This window comes from Myotis yumanensis, unplaced genomic scaffold, assembly GCF_028538775.1.
Source record: "Myotis yumanensis isolate MYYU_CA2020_CCGP unplaced genomic scaffold, mMyoYum1.0.hap1 SCAF_9, whole genome shotgun sequence".
Classification (NCBI taxonomy): Eukaryota; Metazoa; Chordata; class Mammalia; order Chiroptera; family Vespertilionidae; genus Myotis; species Myotis yumanensis.
The window spans coordinates 49,995,574-50,011,603 of record NW_027223760.1 but is presented as its reverse complement, the minus strand read 5'-3'; the positions used below and the strand labels follow the sequence as shown (position 1 = coordinate 50,011,603).

At 38.2% G+C, this 16,030-nt stretch overlaps 1 pseudogene; it reads left to right on the top strand.

Annotated features, from left to right (window-relative positions):
* The first annotated feature begins 8,010 nt into the window (after window positions 1–8,010).
* LOC139016956 (small ribosomal subunit protein eS1-like) lies at window positions 8,011–8,760 on the top strand (annotated as a pseudogene).
* Window positions 8,761–16,030: the final 7,270 nt, after the last annotated feature.

Below are 16,030 nucleotides of genomic sequence, written 5' to 3'. Positions count from 1 at the left end.
AAAGAAAGATGGAGGAAATAATTTTTAGAAATTACATATAATCTGAGGTTGATTTCTGGCAAAATTTTGAAGTTGTTAGCTAAACAGATTATGTGTGAGCATTTGGAAAATGATGCAGGGATCACTAGAACTCAACTTGGATTAACTAGGAAAACTGATAACTCAATTATTATTTATCCTGTTTTAAAATATACTTTTATTGATTTCAGAGAGGAAGGGAGAGGGAGAGAGAGATAAAAACATCAATGATGAGAGAGAATCACTGATTGGCTGCCTCCTGCACACCCCACACTGGGGATTGACCCCGCAACCTGGGCATGTGCTCTTGGCTGGAATCAAACCTGGGACCCTTCAGTCCGTAGGCCAATGCTGTATCCACTGAGCCAAACCGGCTAGGGCTGTCCTGTTTTAATAGGGTAAAATACATTGTTGGTTTACAGACCAATTTTTTTAGCAGGAGGTATGCCAAATAATAAGATGATCATAGTCCCTCTTATCACACTTTATTTTAATCTTTTTTGTTGCACATCTCTCTTCTCTACGACACTCTAGGCTTCTTTGTAGGCCCAATGCTAGCACAATTTCCAGTACATAATTTCACATTCAAAATGTCTATGTAAATTGAATCAGGAGATATCCTTGGATAGAATATAAAAAGAATATGGGCTGGATAATAATAAATGTAACTGGATTTGAAGCTGATTAAACAATAATAACCAAGAGTATTAATAAATGTAAATTTTATGTTTGGCACCTAGTTAGTATCTGGTAAATAATTGTTGAATGAAATTATGTCAACATGAAGCCAGTTGAGTGTCACAACAATTTTTGGTCAGGTATTACTCAATATTTATACTGTAACCTAGTTATAGATGATCATCTTCTCCAATAGCTTAATGCAAGTTATTTACAAGCTGACAGAATAACAATTCAAATTTATCTCAACATCCTTGAATGCTAGTAGAAAACTAAGCAGGTGAATTTGAATAAGAATATATGGAAATAGTTTTAGGGACAACTTGGCTCAGTAACAAATATAAAATATCAGGTGGCAGTTATAGACATTTGTCATTTTGCCTTCTATTATTGATTCTCTATGGAAACTATCCCTTTCCACTCTTACTTGATGTGGTTAGGGTGGGGCTGAGTCCACCCCTCAATTTCTGGATTTACTAAAACTTGGGCCTTGCCCATCAGAACACTCCAGCCTCCCAGCTTCTATATTTGGATCAGGAATAGGCACATGACCTAAGCCAGGCCAGTGAGAATTAGGCCAGGATTTTTAATGAAACTGTATTAACCATCATGGTGCCCTAGGTTGGAAAGGACAAAGGACAAAAGTTCAATTTTTCATAATGATCACCATGCTCTGCTACTAGTTGTACATTCTTTTCTTTTGGGATGATGGGCTCAGGGATGCTCATCTAACAAAGTGGCAGAGGTTCTTAAGCTCATTTCCTAATAAAACCATCTGTTAGCCCTTTTTAGATACAAATGTATGTGACTCTAAGGATAAAGGAAAAAAAGTATTGGGAGGTGTGTGTGTGTGTGTGTGTGTGTGTGTGGAGAGAGAGAGAGAGAGAGAGAGAGAGAGAGAGAGAGATTGAGAGATCATTTATGCCATCATATGACCATCTGAAACCAGGCATGTCTGGAATCTTTCCCTGGACATTTCATTTACACACAGAGCCTCCATAGAATTGCACAGGGTGTGTACTGCACAGCCAGCACAATTATATGTGGCAATCCTAATTATATGAGACAATAAATTGTCATTTTTTCCTTTGACAATATGTAAAGTTGCAGTGTGTCTAAGAAATGAGGCTCATTACAATGTCTTGCTAAGCAGCAACTACCTAAGAACCACTTTACTCTAGGTACACACTGATGTCCATAAAGACATTGGTAGATGAGTCCCAGTCAAGATGGCAGAAAAATAATATTGAATGTCAACTGTAATTTTAAAATTAAAAAGAAACAGACAAGGTAGAAGCCATGAAACTTGAGTTTTGTCTTTTTTCAGGAGTTTTGTCTTTGCATTGGATTAGGTCAAATTCTGGAGCAAACCTTCTCCTATCTCCTCCCCCTAAACTTCATTCCTCCCAATCTCTCTAAGAGGAGGGGGACAGTAAAATAAATAGATAATTCTTTGTCCAGAGCAAATTTCCAGAGAATGAGACAAAGAGTGAAGTGTTATATTGGTTATCCCCTGAAAGATTCATATTGTGGAAGCTATTCCTATGTACAGGCTTGAAAAAGAAGCTACTGAGAACCAGGGTGAAGAAGTGAGGAACCTATTCATCTGACATTTAAGTCAACTCCAGGTTTAAAGAGGATATCTGAAGATTTAAAATAAGTGGCTACTAAGCTTCAGTACAGAACAGCTTACAGACCATTGTGATTTGGTCTGACATCTGACTGACTTACTTACCTAGGGAAAAACAAAGGTAGGAGGGAGAAAAATGCAGTACCATCTGCTTGATAAAGTCTATCCCCTCTCATTCTTAATCTAATTCCCTGAGGATATTACCCTCACCTCTGAAAATTCCAAAACCCAAATTTCAGTTCTCCTTCCATCAAAATACCATTCAATTGGACTTTTTAGGGCTCTATTTTAATAAATAACGAAAGCAAATTTCCGAGGTTACTGTCCTTAACTTGAGGGTAAGGAGCCCCCAAAATGTTTACCTTAGCATCTTTACCCCAACCCCAGTGCCATATCCATAATAGAAACTCAGTAAATGTGTAGCCAATGCAGGAAAACATTTTCTATTTGGCTACACAGCCTCTTGTAGAGCCAACGATTTCTTGAAACATTTTAACTATCATCGCCATTTTTCTTATTTTTACAGGCTTAGTACATTTATTTCATCACAATTCCAGCTAACTTTGGGGAGTCTAGGCCCCAATACGTTACAGAACAGGAATGATCTATCTCTGCCAGATATAGAAACCAGAGGTTTGCAGTTACAAATGAATACAAGTCTCTTGGTGTTGAAATGCATTTACCCTTGGCAAATCATTGCTTCTTGTTTTTAGAATAAAAGTTTCTTTAAAAGGCTCAAAAAGCTTCTTTGACATCAGCTAGCTTGTAAAAAAAACCCATTTTGATTATTTAAATGTAAATGAATAAAAAACACATGGGTTAAATTTCCCTTAAAATACATATGGTTTTTAAAATCAGAAGGAGAGGTGCTTGACAAAAAGCAGGTTAGATTTTATTGAACCTCAAACTTTTAAAAAATAGTGTAAGTTGCTTGATGAGCCCAAACCATGGTTATTAAAAATATAATTTAAAAAAAAGCCAAAAAATATATTTAATATAAATACTCAAGTTCTCACCTATAAAATATTGTTAACTATTTTTATCTTAAGAAAGTCCACTTAATGGATTCTACCGACTTATAAAATTCTTTGAAATTATAACCCAAGAAAAGTACATGTGGCCTAATCCTTTCAGACCTATAGATCATCTTTAGCCTCTTTAAAGCTGGGTGACATGCATTATTATTAGAAATGTTCCCTGATAATTTTGACACTTTGTTAAACAATAATGTTAGCCATTATGTTTTGTTGTCATCTTTTTATTTTCCCCCCAAAACCACAATTAATCCATATTGCTTGGCTGGTACCATCCAGTTTTCCTTATCCTTCCCCACCTTTTCCATCCCTTTTTGTACCCCCTAACCGAAGAGTCTCTTAGAATATTTTCTCTAGGAAAATATGCATGGTGTTAATTTCATGACTATATCACAATCCAGTACCATTATCACTCATCTATTTGTCCAGGCATAATTATTTAAATATATACCATTTTCAGTATTGGGCTGGGCCTATTAGTGGTACACAGATAGGCGCAATCATTCAATTTCTCACAGGCTTTACTAAGGGAGATTTGAATGAACCATGGGCTCTCAAAAATGGCAAAAAGTAATCTGGAAGTAGACTCAGAGATCTGATCTTTCCCACCTACCAACAGCATCCTCCTTCTTACCTTTCCCTGCCTTTCACCCTCCCAGTTGAAATTACTTTGAGGAGAGAACACAAGAACCCTAGCAATGGCCAACAAAAGCCCCATTTTTTAGAGTATCACTGTGTGTGTTTAATACATATATACCTGTCTGTATTGGCTTAGTTTAAGTTATGCTGCAATAAAGAGCAACCTTAAAATCTCAGTGAGTTAGTCCCCCCAAAAGAAAGGTTTCTTTCTTCCTTAAACTATTCATCTGTCACTGGCCACATGTAGCTCTAAATTTTATTGTCTTCATTATGGGACCCCAACTGAAGGAACAGTTCCTCACCTAGGACATTACATAGTCTGTGGTACAGAAAAAGGGGGGGAGGGCTCTTAAATCTTTTTGTTTTGTTTTTTTAAGATATGGCACATATCAGTTTTGCCTGTTTCATTGGCCAAAGTAAGTCACCTGGCCAGGTCTGACATCAAATTCCATAGGGAGGGAGTATTTTGAACAGTGATGTACCTACTATACCACATGGAAACTCAGGTGTCAGAGTTAAAATTTATCTTTTAAAACTAAATCAAAATCTCCTTTTGGGGTTAAGTGAATGAAATGCTATTGAGCTGGCCCTGGCCAGTGTTGCTCGGTGGTTAGAACATCAGCCGGTGCACTGTAAGGTCCTGGGTTTGATTCCCAGTCAAGGGCATGTATCTGGGTTTCAGGTTTGCTCCCAGTCCCCAGTCGGGCACATGCAGGAGGCAACCAGTCGATTTGTCTCTCTTACCTCCATGTTCCCTCTCTCTCCCCCGCCGACCCACCCCTCTCCTGTAACTCAATAAGACATAACAGATTTTATTCATTTACCTTGAAAAAAACAACCTCACCTTTTGGCTTAAACCCAGCATGAAAAATTTTACCCCAAAGGAATATTTTAGAAGATAGTTGTATAAACAAGGCCTGATAACTTAGGGCCACAAAATAAATATAGAGAATATTAGTTTGTTCTTACTTATAATAATAATAATAATAGCAAACTATATATATGTATATATATATATTTAAACAGTATGAATAATGATAAAGTAGCTAACTTTTATTGCACACTTAGTATGTGCCAATACTAGCTATATTACATCATTTAATCTCACATCAATCATATGATGTAGGTACCATTATTGTCCCTATTTAACAAAAAAGGAAACCAAAGCTTAGAGAGGTCAAGAAATGCAACCAAGATCTCAAGGTTAGTATATGACTGAGTAGGTTTAAATAACCCTAGAATCTAAAACTAAACACTATCCCAGTGATCCTCCAGTGTGGTCCCTGGAGCAGCAGCACCTGGGACCTTACTAGAAATTCACATACTCAGGCTCCAAAATTGACCAAGCAATCAGGAATTCTAGGGGTTGGTCCAGCGATCTGTGATTTAATAATACAAACCTTCAGGATAATCCTGAAAGTTTGATACACAATGCATTGTCCTATGCTTCCTCCAACAATATTTTTTACCAAAACATTTGTTTTCCTTCCTTTCACTTTTTTATTGAGTTATAACATACATACAATAAAGAGTGTAGAGTACACTATCTTTTGATTTTGGCATGTCTAAGAGTTTTTGTTTGCTGGTTATTGTGGATGTTACATTGTTTAGCATTGGATTTTGTTGCCTTTTTAAGGCAAATATGGTGATAAATTTATTTATTTTTTACTTTTTATTGAATTTATTGAGGTAACATCCTATATAATAAAAGGCTAATATGCAAATAGACCAAACAGCAGAACAACCAAACAACCAAACAACCAGTCGCTATAACATGCACTGTTTTTTCATTGATTTTCAGAGAGAGGGAAAGACAGAGAGAAACACCAATGTGAGAAAAACACATTGATTGGTTGCCTCCTGCACAAGCCCTGACCAAGGCCCTGGCCGGGGAGGAGCCTGCAACCTAGATATGTGCCCTTAGCCAAAATCGAACCCGGAACCCTTCGGTCTGCAGGCTGACACTCTATCCACTGAGCCAAATCTGCTAGGGCAGAATCATCATACTTTTATTAGTATCTATGAGTTGTTGTTTTTTTGCTTAATCCCTTTACCTTTTTCACCCATACCTCAACCCCCCTTCCCTCTGAGAGTTGTTAGTCTGTTTTCTGTATCTATGTGTCTATTTCTATTTTGCTTGTTTATTTAGATTCCACATATAAGTGAAATCATATGGTATTTGTCTTTCTCTGACTGTCTTATTTTACTTAGCATAATACTCTCTCGGTCCATCCATGCTCTCACAAAAGGTTAGATTTCCTTCTTTTTTATGGCTGAGTGTAATTCCATTGCATATATGTACCACGGCTTTTTTATCCACTCATCTGCTGATGGGTACTTGGGCTGCTTCCAAATCTTGGCTATTGTAAATAATGCTGCAATGAACATAGGGGTGCACATATTCTTTCGAATTACTGTTTTGGGTTTCTTCACATATATTCCCAGAGGTGGAATCACTGGGTCATAAGGCAGTTCCATTTTTAATTTTTGAGGTAACTTCATAATGTTTTTCACAGTGGCTGCACCAATCTGCATTCCTACCAACAGTGTACTACGGTTCCCTTTTCTCCACATCCTCGCCAGCACTTGTTGAACAGCCATTCCAACAGGTGTGAGGTGATATCTCATTGTGATTTTGATTGCTGCTTTTCTTTAAAGACAGTTGGATTCGTTCTGATAAACTGTTAAATTACTTTAGTTTGATTGTTTTAAAGAATTTGTAGAATGGTTCTAGAGTAGCTATTATGGTGAAGATAGTTTAGTCCTCACTACAAAAAGAATGTGACCTTCTGGGATGTCTATTGAATGATCTGATTAATCAATGAGGAATCTCCAATTTGGCTGGTGGGAACTCAAATAATTCCAAGCCCTGTGTGAATAATGAGCAGTTAGCTCATGATTCTGGTACTCTCTGCCTGAACTCAGAGAGTTTTGCTCTATGTGTGTAGGTCTTAGTGTTCAGCAAAAACCCAAGGGGAACTGGGTTTAAAGATGAAATTGGCAAGCTAATTCCAAAATTTATTGTAAAAGCAAAGGATAGAGAACAACCAATATAATTTGAAGGACTTATACTACCATATTTTAAGATGGGCTGCTAATCTGCAGTGTGGTATAGTACATGAATAAACCATGCATTCTCAATGGGAGTGATATCACCCCCAAGGGGGTAGAAATTGGTTTTAGGAGGAAATTTTTTAAAAAATTTTAATATAGCCGAAACCAGTTTGGCTCAGTGGATAGAGCGTCAGCCTGTGGACTGAAAGGTCCCAGGTTCGATTCCGGTCAAGGGCATGTACCTGGGTTGCGGGCACATCCCCTGTAGGAGATGTGCAGGAGGCAGCAGATCGACGGTTCTCTCTCATCGATGTTTCTAACTCTCTATCTCTCTCCCTTCCTCTCTGTAAAAAATCAATAAAATATATTTTTAAAAGATTTTTAATATAGAAAGCACATTTGTACATACGGTACATGAACAGTTGTATAGTATACCTTCGATATTAAAAGTTCATGGGGGAAAGGGGCAATTAGGAATAAAAATATCTAGAAAGGCTCTTCAGGGGTGTGATAATGAAAGATGTTGAAAAACACTGGAATAGACAATCAGATAAATAAAAGACAATTAGATAAGTAAATAAATAGAAGAGAAAGTCCAGCAATAAACTCAAATCCGTCAATTGAATTTTAGTCAAGCCAACAATGAGGAGAGTCTTAACAAATAGTGATGTAACAACTAAAATATATATTCAGAAATAAACGTGAGAAAGAAAATGAACCTCAATTTCTCTCTTACTCCACTCACAAAAATATACTCACAATGGCTCATGGTTCAAAGTACATGAGGAATCCAGACTTTCTCTAAGAAAACACTGAAGAATATCTACACAAACTTGGAAAAACAAAGATATTTTTAGAACACTAACCATAAAATAAAATACTTATAAATTAAATACTTAATGTCCTCAAAAGACACCATTAAGAGAGTGAATAAATAAGCAGCACCATGGTGTCAGCAAGAACAAGAACCTCACAAAAGGTGGTAAAATGGGAGCAGTAAGAAAGTAGTTGGTCCATTTTCTAAGAAAGATTGGAGTGATGTGAAAGCACCAGCTATGTTCAGCATAAGAACAATTAGAAAAACACTGGTCACGAGAACTCAAGAAACCAAAATTGCATCTGATGGTCTCAAGAGTCATGTTTTTGAAGTGAGCTTAACTGATCTGCAGAATAATGAAGTTCCATTTAGAAAATTCAAGCTAATTAGTGAGGATGTTCCATGGCATGATCTTACCCATGACAAAATGTGCTCCAGGGTCAAAAAATGACAGACCACGATTGAAGCTCATGTTGATGTAAAAACTATCGATGGTTATGTGCTTCATCTATCCTGTGTTGATTTTACTAAAAAAATGCAACAATTAGTTTTGGAAGACCTCTTATGGTCAGCATCAACAGGTCCATCAAGTCCAAAAGAAGATGATGGAAATCATGACCGCAGAGGTACAGATAAATGATTTGAAAGAAATGGTCAATAAATTGACTCCAGATAGCATTGGAAAAGACATAGAAAAACTTGTCAACCTATTTATCCACTCCATGATGTCTTTGTTGGAAAAGTCAAAATGCTGAAGAAGCCCAAGTTTGAACTGGGAAAACTCATGAAACTCCATGGTGAAGGTTAGCAGTTCTAGAAAAGCTACTGGGGATGAGACAGCTGCCAAAGTCGAATGAGCTGATGGATATAAACCCTCAGAATCTGTTTAAAATTCAGACTTTTAATGGTGACAATTTTTTTAAATTCCATTTGTTAAAAAAAAAAAGAGAAAGTGAATTAACATGCCACAGATTGAGGAAAAAGTCTGTAACATATATCTGATGAATAAGTCATATACAGAATATATAAAGAGCTCCTACAAAAACAATTAAAAGAGTGATAATTTTTAAAAAACTTGAACAGTCACCTTTAAAAAAGGCAAATATATAGTATGGAACCAAGATGGTGGCGTAGGTAAAAGCCCATACTCATTGCTTCCCACATCAAAATTACAACTGAGATATAGGACAACCATCATCAAGAACTGCCAGAAAGCTGGCTGAATGGAAGTCCTACACTAGAGAAGTAAAGAAAAAAGCACATTGAGACTGGTAGGCAGTGCAGAGGCAAGGAACAAGCCGATCCAGCATCCATGTGTGCCGCTTTTTTAATTGGGAGGGAAATCATCTCTACGGAGGCTGCCCATGAGGAGCAAGGGGGTCCCAGCCCCACACCAGAAGCCCAGCTCCATGAACTGAACTTACAAGGTCCTGCTTCCTCTGAGCTCCAGCACCAGGGCAAGGCTCTGGGGGACACAGACACATAGGAGGAGGAACTGGATTGTCTGGCATCAGAGCAGGAACTTGGGGACAGCTTTCTCCTAGATGGAGGTGCTTGCAGGGATCATTGTTCCTACGATGGAACTTCCTAGGTTGCAGGGCTGACTGGCAGCCATTTCTGTTTGCTCTGCCCTGGTGATTCCCTAAGACCCCCCCTCATCCAATTTACAACCTCACCCAAGCTGTGAGCAGCAGCTTTTGCATATGAATGGCCTGTCCTTACTCAGACTAAAATGTCTCCAACAAGCTGCAGCTGGGTCAGGGAGCCCCAAACCTATCAATAAAAGGCCCAAGACCCACACCAGCACCAGCCTGCCTTGCTTCATAGATTAGCCTCATCTGGGCACTTCCAAACCTGATATAAAGAGGAAGAATCTGCAGATCTGGTGATTGCACCTTCCTGGAGACCCAAGAGCCAATGTATCCAGTGGTCAGTTGCAGACCATACCAGATTACAACTCTACACTTCCATAAGCGACACACTCAAGGGGAAGACTCAGTGAGCAACAAACCCCCAATGAAGCAAGTCCTGCTGCATAGGGATGTTTCCTGCATAGTAGCTCTCCCACTGTAGTCACAATTTGTCCTCACAGCCAATTGGCCTAGAGGTCAAGTCCTCCCAGTGACCCCACGACATTTTGCGTAGCAGCCAGGGAGGCTCCCTACTTATATAACTCCAAGAAATACCTTCCCATTTCCCATTCATCTTCAGGGAATGCAGTTAGTTAACAGATTCTAGGGGCTCCTGTGAGAAATTCTGCCTTTTTTTTCCCCCTAGAAGGGAGCTCAGAAGGGTCCTTATGCATGGATTATGAATTTTATCTAATTGGTCTGTCTTGCACATGAATCCTCAGCTCTCTTCCCAAAGACTACATTTTATTTTACCTGTGAATCAATTAACAGCTGCATAGCCCCTAAATTAATATCTCTGCCCATTATGCTGTAAAACCACTCTCGTTGGCTTGGAACACTGTTAAGTTTTCAGCTTCTCATCATAGGAAGGCTTTGTTTTTTGAAGGAAGGAAGGAAGGAAGGAAGGAAAGAAGGAAGGAAGGAAGGAAGGAAGGGAGAGAGGGAGGGAGGGAGGGAGGGAGGGAAGGGGAAGGAAGGAAAGTACTGCCAATCCTTTGTGTTTGGTTTGCGTTGTAAGGCTAAAATTAAGAAAGAAAAAAATAGTTTTTTGTCACTTTAAATTTTTTTTTCTTTTCTTTAATGGAATATGTTTTTTGAAGGCTTTTGTCCAAATCTCTGGGGTCTATAGAAGTAAAGGGTTTCTGGATTTCTCATCTCTCATTGATTTTCTGAAAATGCCCAAAATAAATAGTGCGTCCTATTTAGACTCTAACAACATTGCCATGCTCTCCCCCAATTCCTGTGTGGTCTTTTCAGGAAAGGGTAATTGCCCTGTGGCTTCCCCACTACCATTCATTTATTCAACAAATATTTATTCAATATGTACCATGTGCCAGGCATTTTAATGCATATTTCATTTTATTAAGACAAAATAAAACTAAAGAGTAAAATTAAAGCAAAGCAGAATTGTCGTGTGAATTTTAAAACTTGGAATAAAAAAGGTTTTTTGTTCTGTTTTCTAGTAATAGGTCAATGGAAGGTTGTGTTAAGTGGATGTTAAAAAAAAGGGAGAAGAATTAGATAATCTGTTGTGCTCTTAACGCTCTGTAGTATAGAGTAAGCATCTATGCCAAGCTGCATCTCAAACCACCTATATGTGCATCCTCAGTCTCCTCTCACATTTTAGTAAATGTCAACCCCATTCTTTCAGTTGCTTAGGTAAAACTTCTTAAAGTCCTTCTGGACTCTTCTCTTTTACATCCTCTATCCAGTCCATCAGGAAATCCTATTGACTTAACTTTCAAAAAATATCCAGACTCTAACCACTTATCAATGTCCCATGACACTGTAGTCACTATCATTTTCCCCTGGGTTATTGCCATACCCTTCTAACTGATTTTCCTGCATCTGCCCTTGGCACCTACAGTCTACTTTTAGGGGTACCTAGAGTGCTACAGGGTTACCCCTCTACTTAAACTCCATTGTCTCCCTATCTCTGAATAAAAATTGAAGTAAAGCCTTCTAATGATGTTCATGATCTGCCCTCATTTTCAATCTAACCTTCCCCCCCTATTCTCTTCTATTCATTCATTCTGCTCTCCCCTATAACCCTCTCAGTCACTGAGCATGTATCTGCCTCCCAGGCCTTTGCACTTGCTAATCCCTCCCTGGGCCAATCTTCCCACAGAGATTCACATGGCTTTCTTCCTTAACTTTCAGAGCTTACTCATATTTCACTTTTTCAATTAGGCCTCCTCTAGTCACTCTGACTAAACTTGTGTACACCCTCTCCCCTCCCTCCAGTCATATATATCTGATCTCCATTTCTCTTTCAGTTTTTTTCCTTAGCATTGATACCTATCTAAAAACCTGTATACTTTACTAATTTATCTCACTTACTGATGAACAAGATTGTAAGCTTCATGTTGCATGAGATTTTATCTCTTTTGTTCAGTCCTGTATCACCTAGAACACATTTTAGTACATAGTTGGCACTCAAAATATATTTGAATAGAACAAATCTAAGATAATATTAACAAAATTCCAGTGTAACGTATTTTCTGTACTATAAATTCAAAATCATATTTTTGTTTTTGTTTATAAATAAAAATCAATGGTGTATAAAGCGTATATGCATAGCACTTTAATTTATATATGTATTTTTAATTTTTATTTTTTAAAATATACTTTTATTGATTTCAAAGAGGGAGAGGGAGAGGGAGAGGGAGAAAAAGATAGAAACATCAATGATGAGAGAGAATCATTGATTGGGTGCCTCCTGCATGAACCACACTGGGGATTGAGCCCACAAACCAAGCATGTGCCCTGACCGAGAATTGAACCACGACCTCCTGGTTCATAGGTCAATGCTCAACCACGGAGCCACACAAGCCGGGCTGTGTTTATATCTTTTAAAGGGCCACATTTCAACCACATGTAAAAAGTTCTACTTTTAAAGGTCTCTATAGAAGAATATTTCACAATTTGCTTAGTAAGTCTAATATTTAATTCTCATCGTCAAAACCTCCTTTTTATTCCAGCTCATTTGCTATGGTCTGAGTGTTTGTGTCCCCTCAAAATTCATATGATGCAATCCTAATGCCCAATGTGATAGTATGTGGAGGTAGGGCCTTTGGGAAGTGCTTGGGTTTATAACAGTGTATGGTATTTTGTTATAGCAAGTCTGAATGGACTAAGACACTAAGACCTTTAAGCCTTTACTTATTTCTTTGTGTCTATTTTTAGTAAAAATGGGTGGGATTGGCACTTTTGTGAATTGTTTTCTTCTCCAAATCAAACTCCTCCTCCAAGGTTGGATTCACTAACTCTTTAGTCAGTTCTTCTGTCAATTATATTCAAGATTGGTATCCTTTTTAGTGAGGAATTCTCTCTTGGGCACTTTAGAGAGACAAATGGAGAAAAACTTCTTATTTGCCACTGGAATCTAACCTCATAATTAATACAATGACTGGGAATTTGCTTTATATCAATTAGGAACACAATTTTAAATTTATGCCAAAAGCACATGCATAAATATTATAAAACAGCTCCATCTGTACCACCATTGTTCTTACTCAGTCCCCAGACTCCCCTGAGCTGACTTCTACAGCAGCCCCCCTAATAGTCTTGTCTCACCACAATCCCTTCAAATTCCCCTCCACACTGACCACAATCAGTCAGAAGAAACTCTAGATTCTTCAGGGTGGCAGAGAAGGCCTTTCTTGATCTGACCTCTGTGTTCCTGTCCAGCCTAACTCATCACCTAAAACACCTAGGCCTGTACTTTAGGTTCTGCTTACTGAATTAACTAGAGTTTCCTGTGTATCCACCACCTCATAATTCCTTTTTTCTGATGTTTCCTTTGCCTAGACTGTCCTCTCCCAATTATCTGCCTAACTACCAATCATCTCTTGGCAGAGGGATCTTTGAAGGGACACAATTCAGAATATCCCTCTTCCCCATCTCAGTTCTGAATAAATTGAAAAGCAAAGTAAAAGATGAGGGTTTTGATAGCACTTGGATTACTCTTGGAGCCCAGATTGGAGGTCATGGTGTTAGGTCTGTGAACAAAGTGGGGATACTGATAAAGAATTCCAGAGTTGGGCAGCCCACTGCAGCAGCACTGGGTGGGACTAAGTCTTGCATAGTGGCTGAGGGAGAGCCAGTCATTTCCTTTTCACAGAGGGACAGAGTGGGTAAGAGGCAATGAGAGGCCAGTTGTTTGTTGCATTCTAATCCTATACCTCTTACCTTGTTTTCAAATATTGTTTGGCCAGAACTTCTGGTATTATATCAAATATTATGATATAGCAACCAACCTTTAAAGTTTCTCTGTAAGGTAAAATATTGGCTATAAATTATTAGTAGATAGGCTTTATCTAGGGAAAAAATTTCTAACTTTTAGTAAGTTTATAAAAATAGTCTCTTATAAATTTCTTTTTCCATAGCTATTTGAATAACAGACTTTTTTCTTTTAGTCACTTACTGTGTAGATTTTCTTATGTTAAACCATCTATGTGTTTCCAAGAGGAAAAACTTCTAGATCATATTGCTGTCTTGTAAAATACACTGATTGATTCCATTAGCTAAAAATTTTATTCAGAATTTTCTCATTTATATTTATGAGTCAAGTGGACCTACATATTTTTTCTTTCTTATATTGTTTTCATCTGGATTTGAAATCAAGGGTTGACTGGCTTTATAAAGTTACTTAGGCAGCATTCCCTTTTTTCTGTTTTCTTTTTTGGGGGGGATAACTCATATAAAGTTCAACAGTTGTTTAATAACTTGGTAAAACTCAACTATAAAATTGTAGAAATGCTTTGATTACTATGAAAATTTAACTGTACTACCCTATTAAACTTTTCTATTTCTTCTTGGGCCAATTATACTCTTTATATCTTTTTTCTCAAAATTCATATTTTACCTTGGTTTTCTTGTGGTTATTTTCTTTTTCATTGTTTTATTTTAACTTTAATATCCTCCCTCCCCTTTTTTTCTTTGAGATTACTCTGTTGTCCTTTTATACCTTTCTTGGTTGAAATCTTAGCTCATTTGTTTTCAGACATTCTTATTTTTTGATAAATATATGTAAATCTTTTTAATTCCTCTACATTCCACATTAGCTGTGTTTTGATTGACTTAGAGTCACTCCCATTGGTGATGTGGCTGAATACAGGAGGTCTGACATCAGACAGATGAGACTGCAGCAGTGTGTTAGTCACATATACTCATACTCCAGGAGAGGAGAGTACCATACACCATGGAGGACCAGTAGAGTTGTGCTTAGTAATAGAGTGAATGAGCAGAGTCAGCCGGAGGCTGGCTTTGTAGCAGCAAGGGGTTCTGGAAGGAGGATATGTGATTGGCTTCCTTGAATAATTCCATGAGCTGTCAGGGGAGTGAAACCCATCTGGCTGAGGACAAGGTGAGGAGCAGCTATTCCAGCTGATAGGGGAACAAGCCAGGTGGGGAACCTTTCCCATTGCAACTTATCTGGTGAGTGTAGGGAAACTCATGGTTAGGCCTTTTGAGGCCTCTCCCTTTCAGATGTCAAGGTAGTACATAATAGTGAATATTAATTTCAGACCTCACACCACAAGCTAAATCCCAGATTCCGATATATAGTGCTTTCTATTTGTTTTATATACTTTCCTATGATTGCCTCTTTAACTTAAAGGTTATTTAGTAATCTATATCTATACTATCTATCTATCTAGTTTCCACACATATAGCACTTTTATTATTTATTTATTTTTTAAAATAAAAATGTCCATACTACCCAAAGCAATTTAATGATTCAATGCAATTCCTATCTCCTTTCCCATGGGATAGGCAATTGCAATTCAAAGAGACAGCTCTTGACAAAGAGTAGTGACATAGGCCAAGATATAGGAGAAGGGGAGAGGGAAGAAAAAATGCTTAAGGGCTGACCTACTGAATGTGGCTTTTATCACTTTCCACCCAAGCTAGACTGATGATCCAGGGCACAAAAGGGCCCTCTTCCCTGGGCTGCCATGCCCCTCATACTTGGACCTAACCTCCTCTGTCCTCCAGGAGCTTCTCAGAGTTTCAATGGCAGATCCTAGGATCCCTTGACCTTTTTCTTTTTCTTTTGGCATCAACAGGAGTGAGTTAGGAGAAAGCCAGCACTTAGATATAGTTCACTCTCTTGACAGAACCAGTCAAGCACTTCCTAGGTACTACCAACTGTATCCCAGTCCTCACTTACAAAATGTGTCTAAGAAAACATGTATGCCCAGCCATATTTGTTAAAGCTGAGTCTTTCAACCCGAAAGTTTGAGCTCTACGATGATAGAAGAGGGTATTTCACAGACCTGAGGTGGCAATTTTGTGCCAGTGTGTGTAGCTTTTTAGAAAGAATATAGCCCTGGCTGGTGTGGATCAGTAGGTTGAGCATCATATAGTGCACCGAAAGGTCACTGGTTTGATTCCCTGTCAGAGCACATGCCCAGATTGTGGGCTCAATCCTCAGTAGAGGTATATGCAGGAGGCAACTGACCGATGTGTCTCTCTCACATCAGTGTTTCTCTGTCTTTCTCCCTCTCCCTTCCTCTCTCTCTCTCTA